General features: G+C 39.7%; 1 long non-coding RNA gene across 1 annotated transcript in view; it reads right to left on the bottom strand.

Annotated features, from left to right (window-relative positions):
- The window catches only part of LOC307186600, a 429,363-nt gene that overhangs the window by 264,537 nt on the left and 152,605 nt on the right, over positions 1 to 12,221 (bottom strand). Inside the window, exon 3 of the long non-coding RNA XR_013828419.1 lies at positions 5,615 to 5,682. This is a non-coding gene — a long non-coding RNA (uncharacterized lncRNA). The remainder of the gene's footprint in view (positions 1 to 5,614; positions 5,683 to 12,221) is intronic.

The raw sequence follows: 12,221 nt of genomic DNA, 5'->3' as shown, positions 1-12,221 counted from the left end.
CTCCTCAGTAAAAATGCATGCAGAGGGCTTCCCTGGTGGTGCAGTGGTTGAGAGTCCGCCTGCCGATGCAGGGGACACGGGTTCGTGCCCCGGTCCGGGAGGATCCTACATGCCGCAGAGCGGCTGGGCCCGTGAGCCACGGCCGCTGGGCCTGCGCGTCCAGAGCCTGTGCTCTGCAACGCGAGAGGCCACAACAGTGAGAGGCCAGCATACCGCAAAAAAAAAAAAAAAGCAGAGATATAAATGATTTAAATTTGCTAAACTCATTTGCAAAACAATGTTTTTTCAGGAGTCAACATAGTTTTTCATTTTCTCTTTACGTTTTTGCCTTGCAAATTTAGAGAAAAAAAACTATTAACTGTGTGGATCTTGGATAAGATCCTAACATTAGCTTTTCTCAAATCCCAAATTAATCTGATATTTATATAGTTTAAAAAGCACACTGCCCTATATGGAAACTTCCCTTAAGTGAGGCTGTGTGTTTACTTAGCTGCTGTATATCTTAGACATGTACGGACGTCACACCAAATCAAAATAATGAAAAGGAGAAATGGGCCAAAAAAGAGAACGAGAAGAAACAATTGATATCTGCTGCTGTCTGCTTTGGGGTAAGAAGGGACCTGATTTTTTTTTTTTTTTTTTTAATGCATTTGCAACTTCCAATCTCATAGGCCTCTTGCCACTTTCACCCCAAATTACTCTTCAGTCTTTCGCTTCGGAATGCAACTACAGCTTGTCTATGACAAGTGCATTTTTAAACTACGATATTGAAAGAACTAAGAAAATGCACATATGCAGTTATGTGAGCCATGGCGTAGTCTGAGAAAGACCAGATATAAAGCTTTGGTTTGAGAAGCAGGTGGTACTTAGCAGACCTTTGCCCTGTTAACAATACAAAAACAGGAACGTTTACAGTATTAAATCTCTGTTTGGCACAAACCTGTGCCTTCTCAGAAGTGGCCACTGAGCCTGGTAATCTAAATGTCAGGGCTTTAAGTGGTAACTCTTTCTAATTTCTTCTACCTCTGTTTTCAGATTCCAGAACTTCACAAGTCCTATAACTTTCTACAAAAGTGATAGTACGATGATTAACATTTTAAGAGCAGCTGATAACAATAATTTCTGAAATAATTTTGATCATCAGACAACTATTTTTAGGAAAAAAAAGTCAATAATTCACCCCCTACCGAAAATGTTAATAAAGTATCTCTGAACTTTGAGACATTTTTTCATCCAGAGAATGTAGAAAGAACCCAGAAACAGCATTAAACATAAAATCAGTAAAGCAGTGCTGTCCAATAAAAAAGATAATGTAATATAACATGCCACATAGGTAATTTTAAATCTTATAGCCACATTAAAATATGTAAAAAGAAACAAGTAAAATTAATTTTTTTGTTTGTTTGTTGCGGTACGCGGGCCTCTCACTGTTGTGGCCTCTCCCGCTGTGGAGCACAGGCTCCGGATGCGCAGGCTCAGCGGCCATGGCTCACGGGCCCAGCCGCTCTGCGGTACGCGGGACCCTCCCAGACCGGGGCACAAACCCGTGTCCCCTGCATCGGCAGGCGGACTTTCAACCACTGCGCCACCAGGGAAGCCCAGTAAAATTAATTTAACAATATATTTTATATAACCCTGAATATTCAGAATGTTATCAACATGTGATCCATATAATAAATTATGAAAGAAATTTTATATGTACTTTTTTCTTATTAAGTGTTCAAAATCTGGTGTATGTTTTTCACTTATAGCACATCCAGGTCCACACCAGCCACCTTCCAAGTGCTCAGCAGCCACATGTGGCTACTGGCTCCCTTATTGCAAAGCATAACAGTAAAAGCTGAGTCTGAGATGACAGATTATAAACCAGAATAAATTTACACTTTGCCTTCTCTTTTTCCAGTCCCCAAAATATACTCTGTAGCCAGCAGTTCTCAAAATCCTTTACCACCTTGCTGCTTTGGATTAGGAAACCTGCCTTCTATTTGCTGAATAAAGACAGTCCACTAGATTGTCTGAGATCAGATCCCACCTCCAACTCTTACTGGTTGTGTCACCAAGCAGGGACATATTATGGAACCTCTTAACCTCACTGCCTCTCAGCTATATAACAGCAAGGAACAGACCCCTTTAACAGGTCTTTCTGCTCTTTTGATTTTTTTCCAAATACATGGATGGATACATGTAAAATGCTTATAACAGTGCTAGCAAATGATGTTTAATAGTAACATTATTTATTTAAGCATTAGCTACTAACACTACTTGGTATAATTTTCTAGACATGATGGAGATCAGTAAATATTGTAGACTGGAGGACCACTAGAAAATCCTGACTTGAAAGAACTAGTTTCTTAAGGGAACTGACTCCTTTGCACAGAATTAGAATTAGAATTAGAATTAGGATTAGGATGTTGCTTTCACACATTCAACAATATTCAGCCCGGTACCCACTGAGCAGCAAACAAGATACATGGTCTCTGCCATCATGGGAATTCTGTTGCAGTAGATATCCCCTCTACAGTCTTCTAGCTTACATCTATCATAGGATGATTTTGTTTGCAAAGAGTCAAAAACCCCAATCAAGCTGGCTTGCAAAATATGGAAATTCAAAGATAGGATTGACCCCAGTCATTGTGCAATCCGGGCTCCTGCTGTGACTGGCCATTGTTTCTCTAGCCCTCCTCTATACTTCTGTTTTGTCAACAGATTGGTTTCCACCATGGTCACAAAAGGGAAGAACCTAGGGGCAGGACAGGAATAAAGACGAAGACTAGAGAATGGACTTGACACAGGGAGGGGGAAGGGTAAGCTGAGACCAACTGAAAGAGTGTCATGGACATATATACACTACCCAATGTAAAATAGATAGCTAGTGGGAAGCAGCCCCATAGCACAGGGAGATCAGCTCGGTGCTTTGTGACCACCTAGAAGTGTGGGATAAAGGAAGGTGGGAGGGAGACGCAAGAGGGAGGGGATATAGGGATATATGTATATGTATAGCTGATTCACTCTGTTATACAGCAGCAACTAACACAACAGTGTAAAGCAATTATACCTCAATAAAGATGTTAAAAAAAAAAAAAAAAGGGTTGCCACTGGTGAGAGGAGTGATGGAGACAAGAGATCGCTCCTCCAAGTACAGTGAAAAAGGTTTCTTAAGTCTCTTTGGGTCAACCTGTAGCAGTCCAGAGAAGAAATCATGCACAGATCGGCTTAAAGTTGGGCTTTTTTTTTTTTTTTTTTTTGCGGTACGCGGGCCTCTCACTGTTGTGGCCTCTCCCGTTGCGGAACACAGGCTCCAGATGCGCAGGCTCAGCGGCCATGGCTCACGGGCCCAGCCGCTCCGCGGCATGTGGGATCCTCCCGGACCAGGGCACGAACCCGTGTCCCCTGCATCGGCAGGCGGACTCTCAACCACTGCGCCACCAGGGAAGCCCAAGGTTGGGCTTTTAAAGGATCCTTGGCAAAGCTGTGTAATCATCACCAGGATCCAATGCCACTCGGTCCAGGAGAGGGATCATGCCTAGGGTTGAGGTGGGTTGCTGAAGGAAAGTAGGGTTTTGTTAGTAAGGAGGAAATGAAACTGTGTGGGCGATCAACAATGTCTATCACACACTCTGCTAAAAAGGAACTGATATTTGTGTGATTGTTCTAAAGCCACTGCAGAGGCAGTCCATGACTCAATAGGGACTTGGGGAGAATACCAGAAATTGGGCCATCATAAAGTGAAATTTAGAACACACATGATTTTTATCCCGACTGCATGGACTATTGTCTTTATCAGTTCAAACATGACTGGAAAGCATTAAATGAGCAAATAAACATAAAACAAGGAATATATTTAGAAATTTGATTTGCAGCTCCACTGCTTACAACACTACTTTCCAGTGTATTGCCTGTTCTCTTGGAATTAGAGTTTTCCCTTTCCAACTCACCCTACATACTGAGTCAGATTACTTTTCATAAACACCAACTTTACCATATACTGTGTTTCATTCAGTTTCATTGCTCTCCTATTTCCAAAGTACCATAGGAAGAGCACTGGATTGGAAGTCAACAGAATGAGATTTCTGATCGTAACAGCATTAACCATTTAGTTACCTGTCTAGGTCACCCGTCACCTCTCAGCACCCCAGTCACTTCATCTTCTTTTTTTTTTTTAAGATTTTTGTTTTGATGTGGACCATATGTTTTTAAGTCTTTATTGAATTTGTTACAATACTGCTTCTGTTTTGGTTTTTTGGCCCCAAGGCATGTGGGATCTTAGTTCCCCGACTAGGGCTCGAACCCGCAACCCCTGCGTTGGAAGGCGAAGTCTTAACCACTGGACCGCCAGGGAAGTCCCTCCAGCCACTTCATGTTTAAGGGAGTTGATTGGATTGTGAAATCTCTTCTAACTCTAAAATCCTGCTTGGCTTTGCATCTTCTCTGCAATCTGCCTCTCCACTAACAACCTTAATTTTCCCCCAAACAATCTACCATAAAATCACTGCTTTAATCTCTCTGCTTGCCTCCTTAACCCCATTAACAAAGCCACCATCATTTCACTTGTGTTGACCTGCCTGAATAGGTTCCCTACTCCCTTTATCCTACCCATATCCCATAGATGCTTCAAGACTTAACTCACATTCCCATGGCACACCAATTTATTAATCTCTGCATCTAATCTCTCATTCAGCAAATACTTGTTGAGTGCATACTCTGTGCAAAGCACTGAGGACACCTCGTTGAAGAAGAGAGACAGGTTTCCTGCCCCTGGAACTTACATTCCACTGGGGTCAATAGATAATGAACAAGTAAACAAACAAGTTAATTCTAGATTATGGCAAATGCTTACCAAAAAAAAAAAATTAAGCTAAGTGGTGAGATAGGGAGAAAACTGGGTGGTCTGGGAAGGCACACTTTAGCTGTGCAGTATTGTCAGATGTTCCGTGAATTTGTATTCACCAACTGAGGAACTAAACAAAAGCCTGGTTCTGCTTTGCAATAACAAATCCTCTTTGAATAAACTAGACATAAAACTTGTTTTAGCTAAGCCATAGCTTTCTATTAATTCCAAAATAATTTTTATCCGTAAGAAAAAGAATGTTTTCACCAACATATTACATTCAGTGTTTTTATATTCTAAAATATAACAACCCCTTGAGGTATTTCTCAAATCAGTAAAGATACCTGGTTTAATCTAAAGTTTTTGCTACTGTTATTAGTTTGATACTCCAGGCTAATGTTTCTAGAGAGCTCCTGACCTTCTGATTATTTGTTATGGTTTATTTCCTCAGGTAGCAACCTGCTTCTCTTCCTAGTATACTATCATGTTACTGACTTTATCACATACTTTATTCCCTGGGATAAAAACCTGTCACTATATATACTTTTTATGAAAGTTAGAAACCTCAACCATTCACATTACTGAGTTACTAAACCTCAGAGATTCTCCTCACAGCTCTACTCCTTAAATTTACAATGTGAAGACATCAATAAAACTGGAAAATAAAATAAAATAAAAATAAAATAGTGGAGAAAGAATTTGCATGAAGACAACCAACAACAATAGTATTCTAAGTAATTTACATGAAGACAGTATACCTTTGGGCAGGTCCTCACCACCTCTCACCTGGATTCTTCACTACAACTTTCTACTGAAAGTTCTCCCATCTCCAGCCTGGACATGCTCAGTTCATCCTAAGAAAGGAGTGGAAAGGTTGTGGAGCAGAAAGAATAATCAGATTCCAGTTGTCATCTTGATTCCACCACTGTAATTGTTGTTCAGTCTTTGGCTTAGTACTCAACCTCTCTCAGACTGTTTTCTTACTTGTAAATTGTACCAACCTCATACATGGTTTTAAGAAATCTAAGAAACACTGCATGCACTGTACTTACCACTGTGCAGGCACTTAGTAGCCACCCACGTTTATTAATTCCCTTTCCCTTCCTAAAAATCAAATGAGATCACTTCATTTCTTTACCTAGGAAGATCTGTTCACAACCCCATAGGACTTACATTCAGCTCCAAATCTACCGGCAGGCTCCTCTCATTCTGACTCAATTACTTTTCCAGCTTACTTTCATAGTTTTTTAAAATTATTCTCTTCACTCTCCACTAGGGCACCCTGGCCTGCCACCAAAGCAGACATCTCTACATCCCTTGAGAGGAAAAGCTTCTCCGGAGCTCCACGCCCTAGGCCTCAGCATGTATTGTTTTCTTGCCTGAAATGCCCTTCTTTCCTCCTTATGGACACTGAGATTTCCTTACTCCTTCTTGAAATCCTCGACAAAAATTTGCTTCCTTTAAAACTTCATGGACAAACCCCTAGGCAGAAAAAATACTTCTTTTTTCTGATCACACACATTATTTTGTTCACGCCTTCATTATAGCATTTTTTTTTTTTTTCGGTACGCGGGCCTCTCACCTCTGTGGCCTCCCCCATTGCGGAGCACAGGCTCCAGACGCGCAGGCTCAGCGGCCATGGCTTACAGGCCCAGCCACTCCGCGGCATGTGGGATCTTCCCAGACCGGGGCATGAACCCGCGTCCCCTGCATCTGCAGGCGGACTCTCAACCACTGCGCCACCAGGGAAGCCCCATTATAGCATTTTTATTGAGGTAATATCTATCCCACAACATTAATCTCTTCCCTTGTGCACTTGCTTGTAGAAGCATTTCCCTGTCAATCAAAAGCATTCTCATTGCTTGGGCAAGACGTGGAACTGTTTCTCAGGAAGAAAGAGAACTCAACCTTGTTCGGTGTCCAGTTTGTTTCTTTGTTTATTATTTTTTTTTAACACTTCACATATGATCTAGAGCAGAGGTTCTGAACCTGTCCACAGACCTTTTGGGGGTTTGTGCCCTTGGATAGGAGGGAATTACATCTTCATTTTCACTAACCCCAGGCTAAATTTAGCATTTCCTTCCATTGTGAATCTAGCAATAAACCACAACAGTAGTAGCGAGACATGAGACTCCGTCACAAATAGAAAGCACAGATATTTTTACGTCACATTACAGTTGTTGAAGATATTTTGAAATCTTATTTACAATCATTATTACTTCCAAATCTCAAGAGTCATTAGACCCGCCAGTAGATCTTGTTTAAAGTGTTCATGAAGAAGTACACGTATTACTCTATCATAGTTTATTTTAAGTAAATATTTTCTTTTGAGATATTGTAGATTCACGTACAGTTGTAAGAAACAATACAGAGAGATCCTGTGTACTCTCTACTCATTTTCCCCCAATAGTAACATCTTGCAAAACTACAGTAAAATATCACGACTGGTATATTGACATGGATAGTTCAAGATATAGAATATATTTCCGTCACCACAAGGATTCCTTGCCTTGTCTTCTTTATAATCATACATACATTTCTCCCACCCCACCCTATCCTAAACCCCTGAAAACCACAACCTCCTATCCATTTCTGAAATTTTGTCGTTTCTAGAATGTCATACAAATGGAATCTTACGGTATGCAAACTTTAGGGACTGGCTTTCCCACCAGCGTCACACTATGGATATTCATCCAAGTTGGTGTGTGTATCAGTGAGTTATTCTTTTTATGCTGAGTCCTATTCCATAGTGTGAGTGTAGCATCATCTGTTTAACCATTTACCCGCCGAAATCCACCTGGATTGCCTCCAGTTTGGGCTCTTATAAACAAAACTGCTGCAAACATTCATGTACAGGTTGTTGCGTCAACTCACGTTTTCATTTCTCTGGGATAACAAGAGTGCAATTGCTGGGTTATACATGTTTAGTTTTGTAAGAAAACTGCCAAACTGTTTTTCAGTGGCTGTATCATTTCACATTTTCACCAGCAATGTATGTATGAATAATGTAGTTTTCTCCCATTCTCACAAACATTTTGAGTTAAAATAGTTTTTTATTTTAGCCAGCCTAGTAGGTGTGTAGTGATATTGATTAGGGTTTTAATTTGCATTTCCCTAAAGGCTAATGATGTTGAACATCTTTTCAAGAGCTTACTTGTCGGAATATCCTCTTCGGTGAAATGTCTGTTCATGTCTTTTTCCATATCATCTTTTGCCTTTTCTGTTTAGGTTATTTATTTTACTGTGAAAGCTGAAACAGAATGTCTAACATCTGACTTTTAATATCAAACCCTCTTTTACCACTTATGTTTTGAATTGGTTATGGGATGCCTACCTTACTTCCTCTTGCTTTTATAAGATAAGAACTAGAAGTAGGTCTAATGGTGGAAAGTGGTCTCAGTTTTCCTTCATCAGAGAATGTCTTGATTTCCCTTTCATTCCTGAAGGGCATTTGCACTGGATACAGAATTTTGTGTTCATGGTTCTTTTCTTTCAGCACTTAAAAAATGATATGCCTTCTAGCCTCCATGGTTTCTGATAAGTCTGCTGTCATTCAGATTGTTTTCCCCCTATAGGTAAGGTCATTTCTCTCACTACTTACAAGATTTTTTCCTTTTGTTTTATCCCCCCTTTTTTATTGAGTTAAATTAGTTACAGTATTATATTAGTTTCAGGTGTACAACATAGGATAATTTTGTACACTATGAAATAATCACCATAGTAAGACCACTTACCATCTGTTGCCATACAAAGTTGTTACAGTATTATTGACTACATTCTCTATGTGTACGTGACATCCTGTGATTTATTTATTTTATAACTGGAAGTTTGTAACTCTTAATCCCCTTCACCTGTTTCATCTGTCCCTCCCCTACCCCCACCTGGCAACCACCAGTTTGTTCTCTGTATCTATGAGTCTGTTTCTGTTTTGTTTGTTCCTTTGTTTTGTTTTTCAGTTTCCACATATAAGCGAAATACAATATTTGTTTTTCTCTGTCTGACATTTCACTTAGGATAAGGTCCATCCATGTTATCTCAAATGACAAGGTTTCATTTTTTAATGGCTAAATGATATTCCATATATAATGAAATATGTATATATATACCACATCTTCTTTATCCATTCATCTATCAATGGACACTTAGGTTGCTTCCATATCTTAGCTATTGTTAATAATGCTGCAGTGAACATTGGGGTGCATATGGTTTTTGAATTACTGTTTTCTTTTTCTTTGCATAAATATCCCAAAGTGGAATAACTGGATCATATGGTAGTTCCATTTTTAGTTTTTTTAAGAAATCTCCATTTCAGTTTTAGAAGTTTGACTTTGATATGCTTTGATGTGTATTTCTACAGATTTATCCTTTTTGTGACCCACTCAGTTTCTTGAATATGTAGGTTTAGCTCTCTTGTCAAACTGGGAAGTTTTCAGCCATTTCCTTTCAGCCCCACCCTTTCTCCTCTCTTTTCAGGGCTCTGATGACACAGATGTTAGCTTTTTTATTACAGTCCCACAGGTACCTGAGGCTCTGTTTGTTTTTTTGTTTGTTTGTTTGTTTTTCCTCAGTCTATTTTCTCTCTTTTTCTCAGATTAAGTAATTCCTATTTTATCTTCAAGTTCACTGTATTGTTGCCTCTGTCTTATCCACTCTGCTATTGGGCCCATTCGTTGACTGTTTTCATTTAGTTTATTGAATGTTTCAGTTCTAATTTTTCCATTTGGTTCTTCTTTATGGCCTCTATTTCTTTGCTGAAACTTTTTATTTTTCATGTGTTTTACATGTGCTCATAATTGCTTATTGAAGGGTTTTTATGATGGCTTTAAACTCTTTCTCAGGTCATTTTAACATCTCTGTCATCTCACTGTTGGTATCAGCTGGTTATCTTCTTTCACTGAGTTGAGATTTTTCCTGGTTCTTTGCATGACAAGTGATTTCACATTAAAATCTGGACATTTTAATTATTTTGTTATGAGACTCTGGATCTTATTTAAACCTTCTGTATTAGTTGCCTTCATATCTCCCTACTCCAGTAGGAGAAGATAGATGCTGCCTTATTATTTCCAGGATTAGAAGTCCAAGTTTCCCACTTGGCCTCTGTTGACACCTGAGGGGGGACAGATGCTCATTTTTACTGCTGGGGAGGGCTGAGAGTTTCAGCTCCTAACTAGATCTCCACTGAAACCTCGCTGGCTCAGAGTCTGACAAAGGTCGAAACCTAGCTCCCCATTCAGACTTTGCTGGCATGGGCATGGGTATGGCCACAGATTTGTGCGTGCGTGTGTGTGTGTGTGTGTGTGTGTGTGTGTGCGTGCGCGTGTTTGGTGTTTGGCTGGAATAGAGTACTTATTGTTTAAAAGTTTTCTGTCTTGTTAGGCTGAATCCTTCCCTGGTCCTTTGGCTAAAGAAAGAAGGCTTTTGTTGAGACTTTCCTGTCTGCCTGCCTTGACATTTCTGGGTTACCAGCTTTTTCAGCTCCAGATCTGGGATATGTGAAGCAAAAAGACAATCTAGGAAACTCATCATATTATTATTCTTTGGGCCCTAAAGTCTCCAGCTGGTCTTCTTATTCTCTTCACTTTTCAGAGTCTTTTTATGATTGTTTCATATATAATATGCAGGGATTTTAGTTGTATTTAGTGGGAGGAATAGGGGAAAGAATATCTATTCCAACTTCCAGGAAGTGGAAGTCTCCTCTATTACTGTTTTTTAAGGTATTTTGATGACTATATTTCAATATAATTGGTTTCCTTTGCAATCCTGTATGTTTTATTTTTGGATTTATAAGCAATATTCTGAGAATCACCAGCCAGCCATAGAGGTCCACAGCACAGAAACACCACTTTAGAGAAAAATTTTAAAAGGAGAACCTAAGGAGGCAGCACAGAATTATTTCCAAGATATGCAGTTGGCCCAGCTCCCTTCTTTAGAGCACACATTGGCTCTTCTAACTTCCGTACCTCCTCTCTGACCCCATGAGTGTTATGTGGAGAAGAGAAACTACAACAAGAACTAGGATAATTACATGGAGAGGAGTAGGGAACTGCCCATCACCATGCAAGCTGTCGCTTAGCAGGTGACCCAAGCCGGCAGATCTTCCTCAGAACTCCAGAGAACACCGGCTGCCATCCTGGGAGAAGTGAAGTTAGCCATTCTCCCCATCACTTTGGGTGTAGGTTTTCCACAGGACAGCCCCTTCTTAACTGTGCAATATTGGAAATTCCCTTTTCAGTGACCTAGAATACTCACAGGCATGCCTCCCACCTGAAGGAGATGGCAGTCTTGGTCACCCTGATGGCAGGTAGAGAAGGAGAAGGAAAGACCACACACCAGGACCTGAGAGGGATTGCTCAGCCACTATCACATTACATAGAATGTCTATCCTTTCATTAGACTGTGAATTCCTCAAAAGAGATTATACATATATATTTTATATACGTATACACACACACACATATATAACATGTAATATATATTTTACATATTTAATTACCAGTATTTAGCACAGATTGAGGTGCATGGCAGATGCCTAATAAGTGTGGTTAAATGAACACATAAGCAAATCTATCCCATAGAGAAATGTCATATATAGAATTTACCAAAAGACCTCATGCTTGTATATTTTTATCTTAGTTGAGAAAACATTATTCAATTATCTAAGACAAATTTTAGTCATTTCTTGAGCTTTCATTCCTAAGTTCTTCTTATCCATCCACTACTACTCACCCAAATGTAGACAGTAAAGTGTATGCATGCTTTCTCCATTTCACAGACCATCTGGCACAGATGTCATGCATGCTCATAAATATGCTAATGAATGGCTCAAGGTTTCCAGGTCCAGTCACACCAATGCCATTCCCCTCTTCCACCTCCCCACCCCGACCCCAAGGGTCAAGGTGAACATATCCTGTGGCACCAGTCTGGATAGCAGAAATAAAACTGATTCATAGAAAATTCGAGGGATCTGCCATTGACTGATGGTAATACCTTTAGTTAACTAGAGTCTGGAAACACAAAAAGATAAAAATCTTAGGTGCAGTCTCATAAATCTTTAACCCATGTAGCTCTCCTCGACAGCAAACTCTTCTTGAAAGCAAATGACAATACAAAGAAACCATTTGCGGGAGACTGGGATTGACATATACACACTAGTATACATAAAATAGATAACTAATAAGAACCTACTGTATAGCACAGGGAACTGTACTCCATGCTCTGTAATGACCTATATGGGAAAAGAATCTAAAACACAGTGGATATATGTGTATATATAACTGACTCATTTTACTGCACAGCAGAAACTAACACAACATTGTAAATCAACTATATTCCAATAAAATATTAATTTTAAAAAAAGAAAAATGAAAACAAACTGCCCATGTATCTTGGAAAT

The sequence above is a fragment of the Stenella coeruleoalba genome (assembly GCF_951394435.1).
Source record: "Stenella coeruleoalba genome assembly, chromosome: 1".
NCBI classification, from domain to species: Eukaryota; Metazoa; Chordata; class Mammalia; order Artiodactyla; family Delphinidae; genus Stenella; species Stenella coeruleoalba.
Note: the sequence above shows the minus strand (reverse complement) of the source record. Positions and strands in the feature narration are given on the sequence as shown.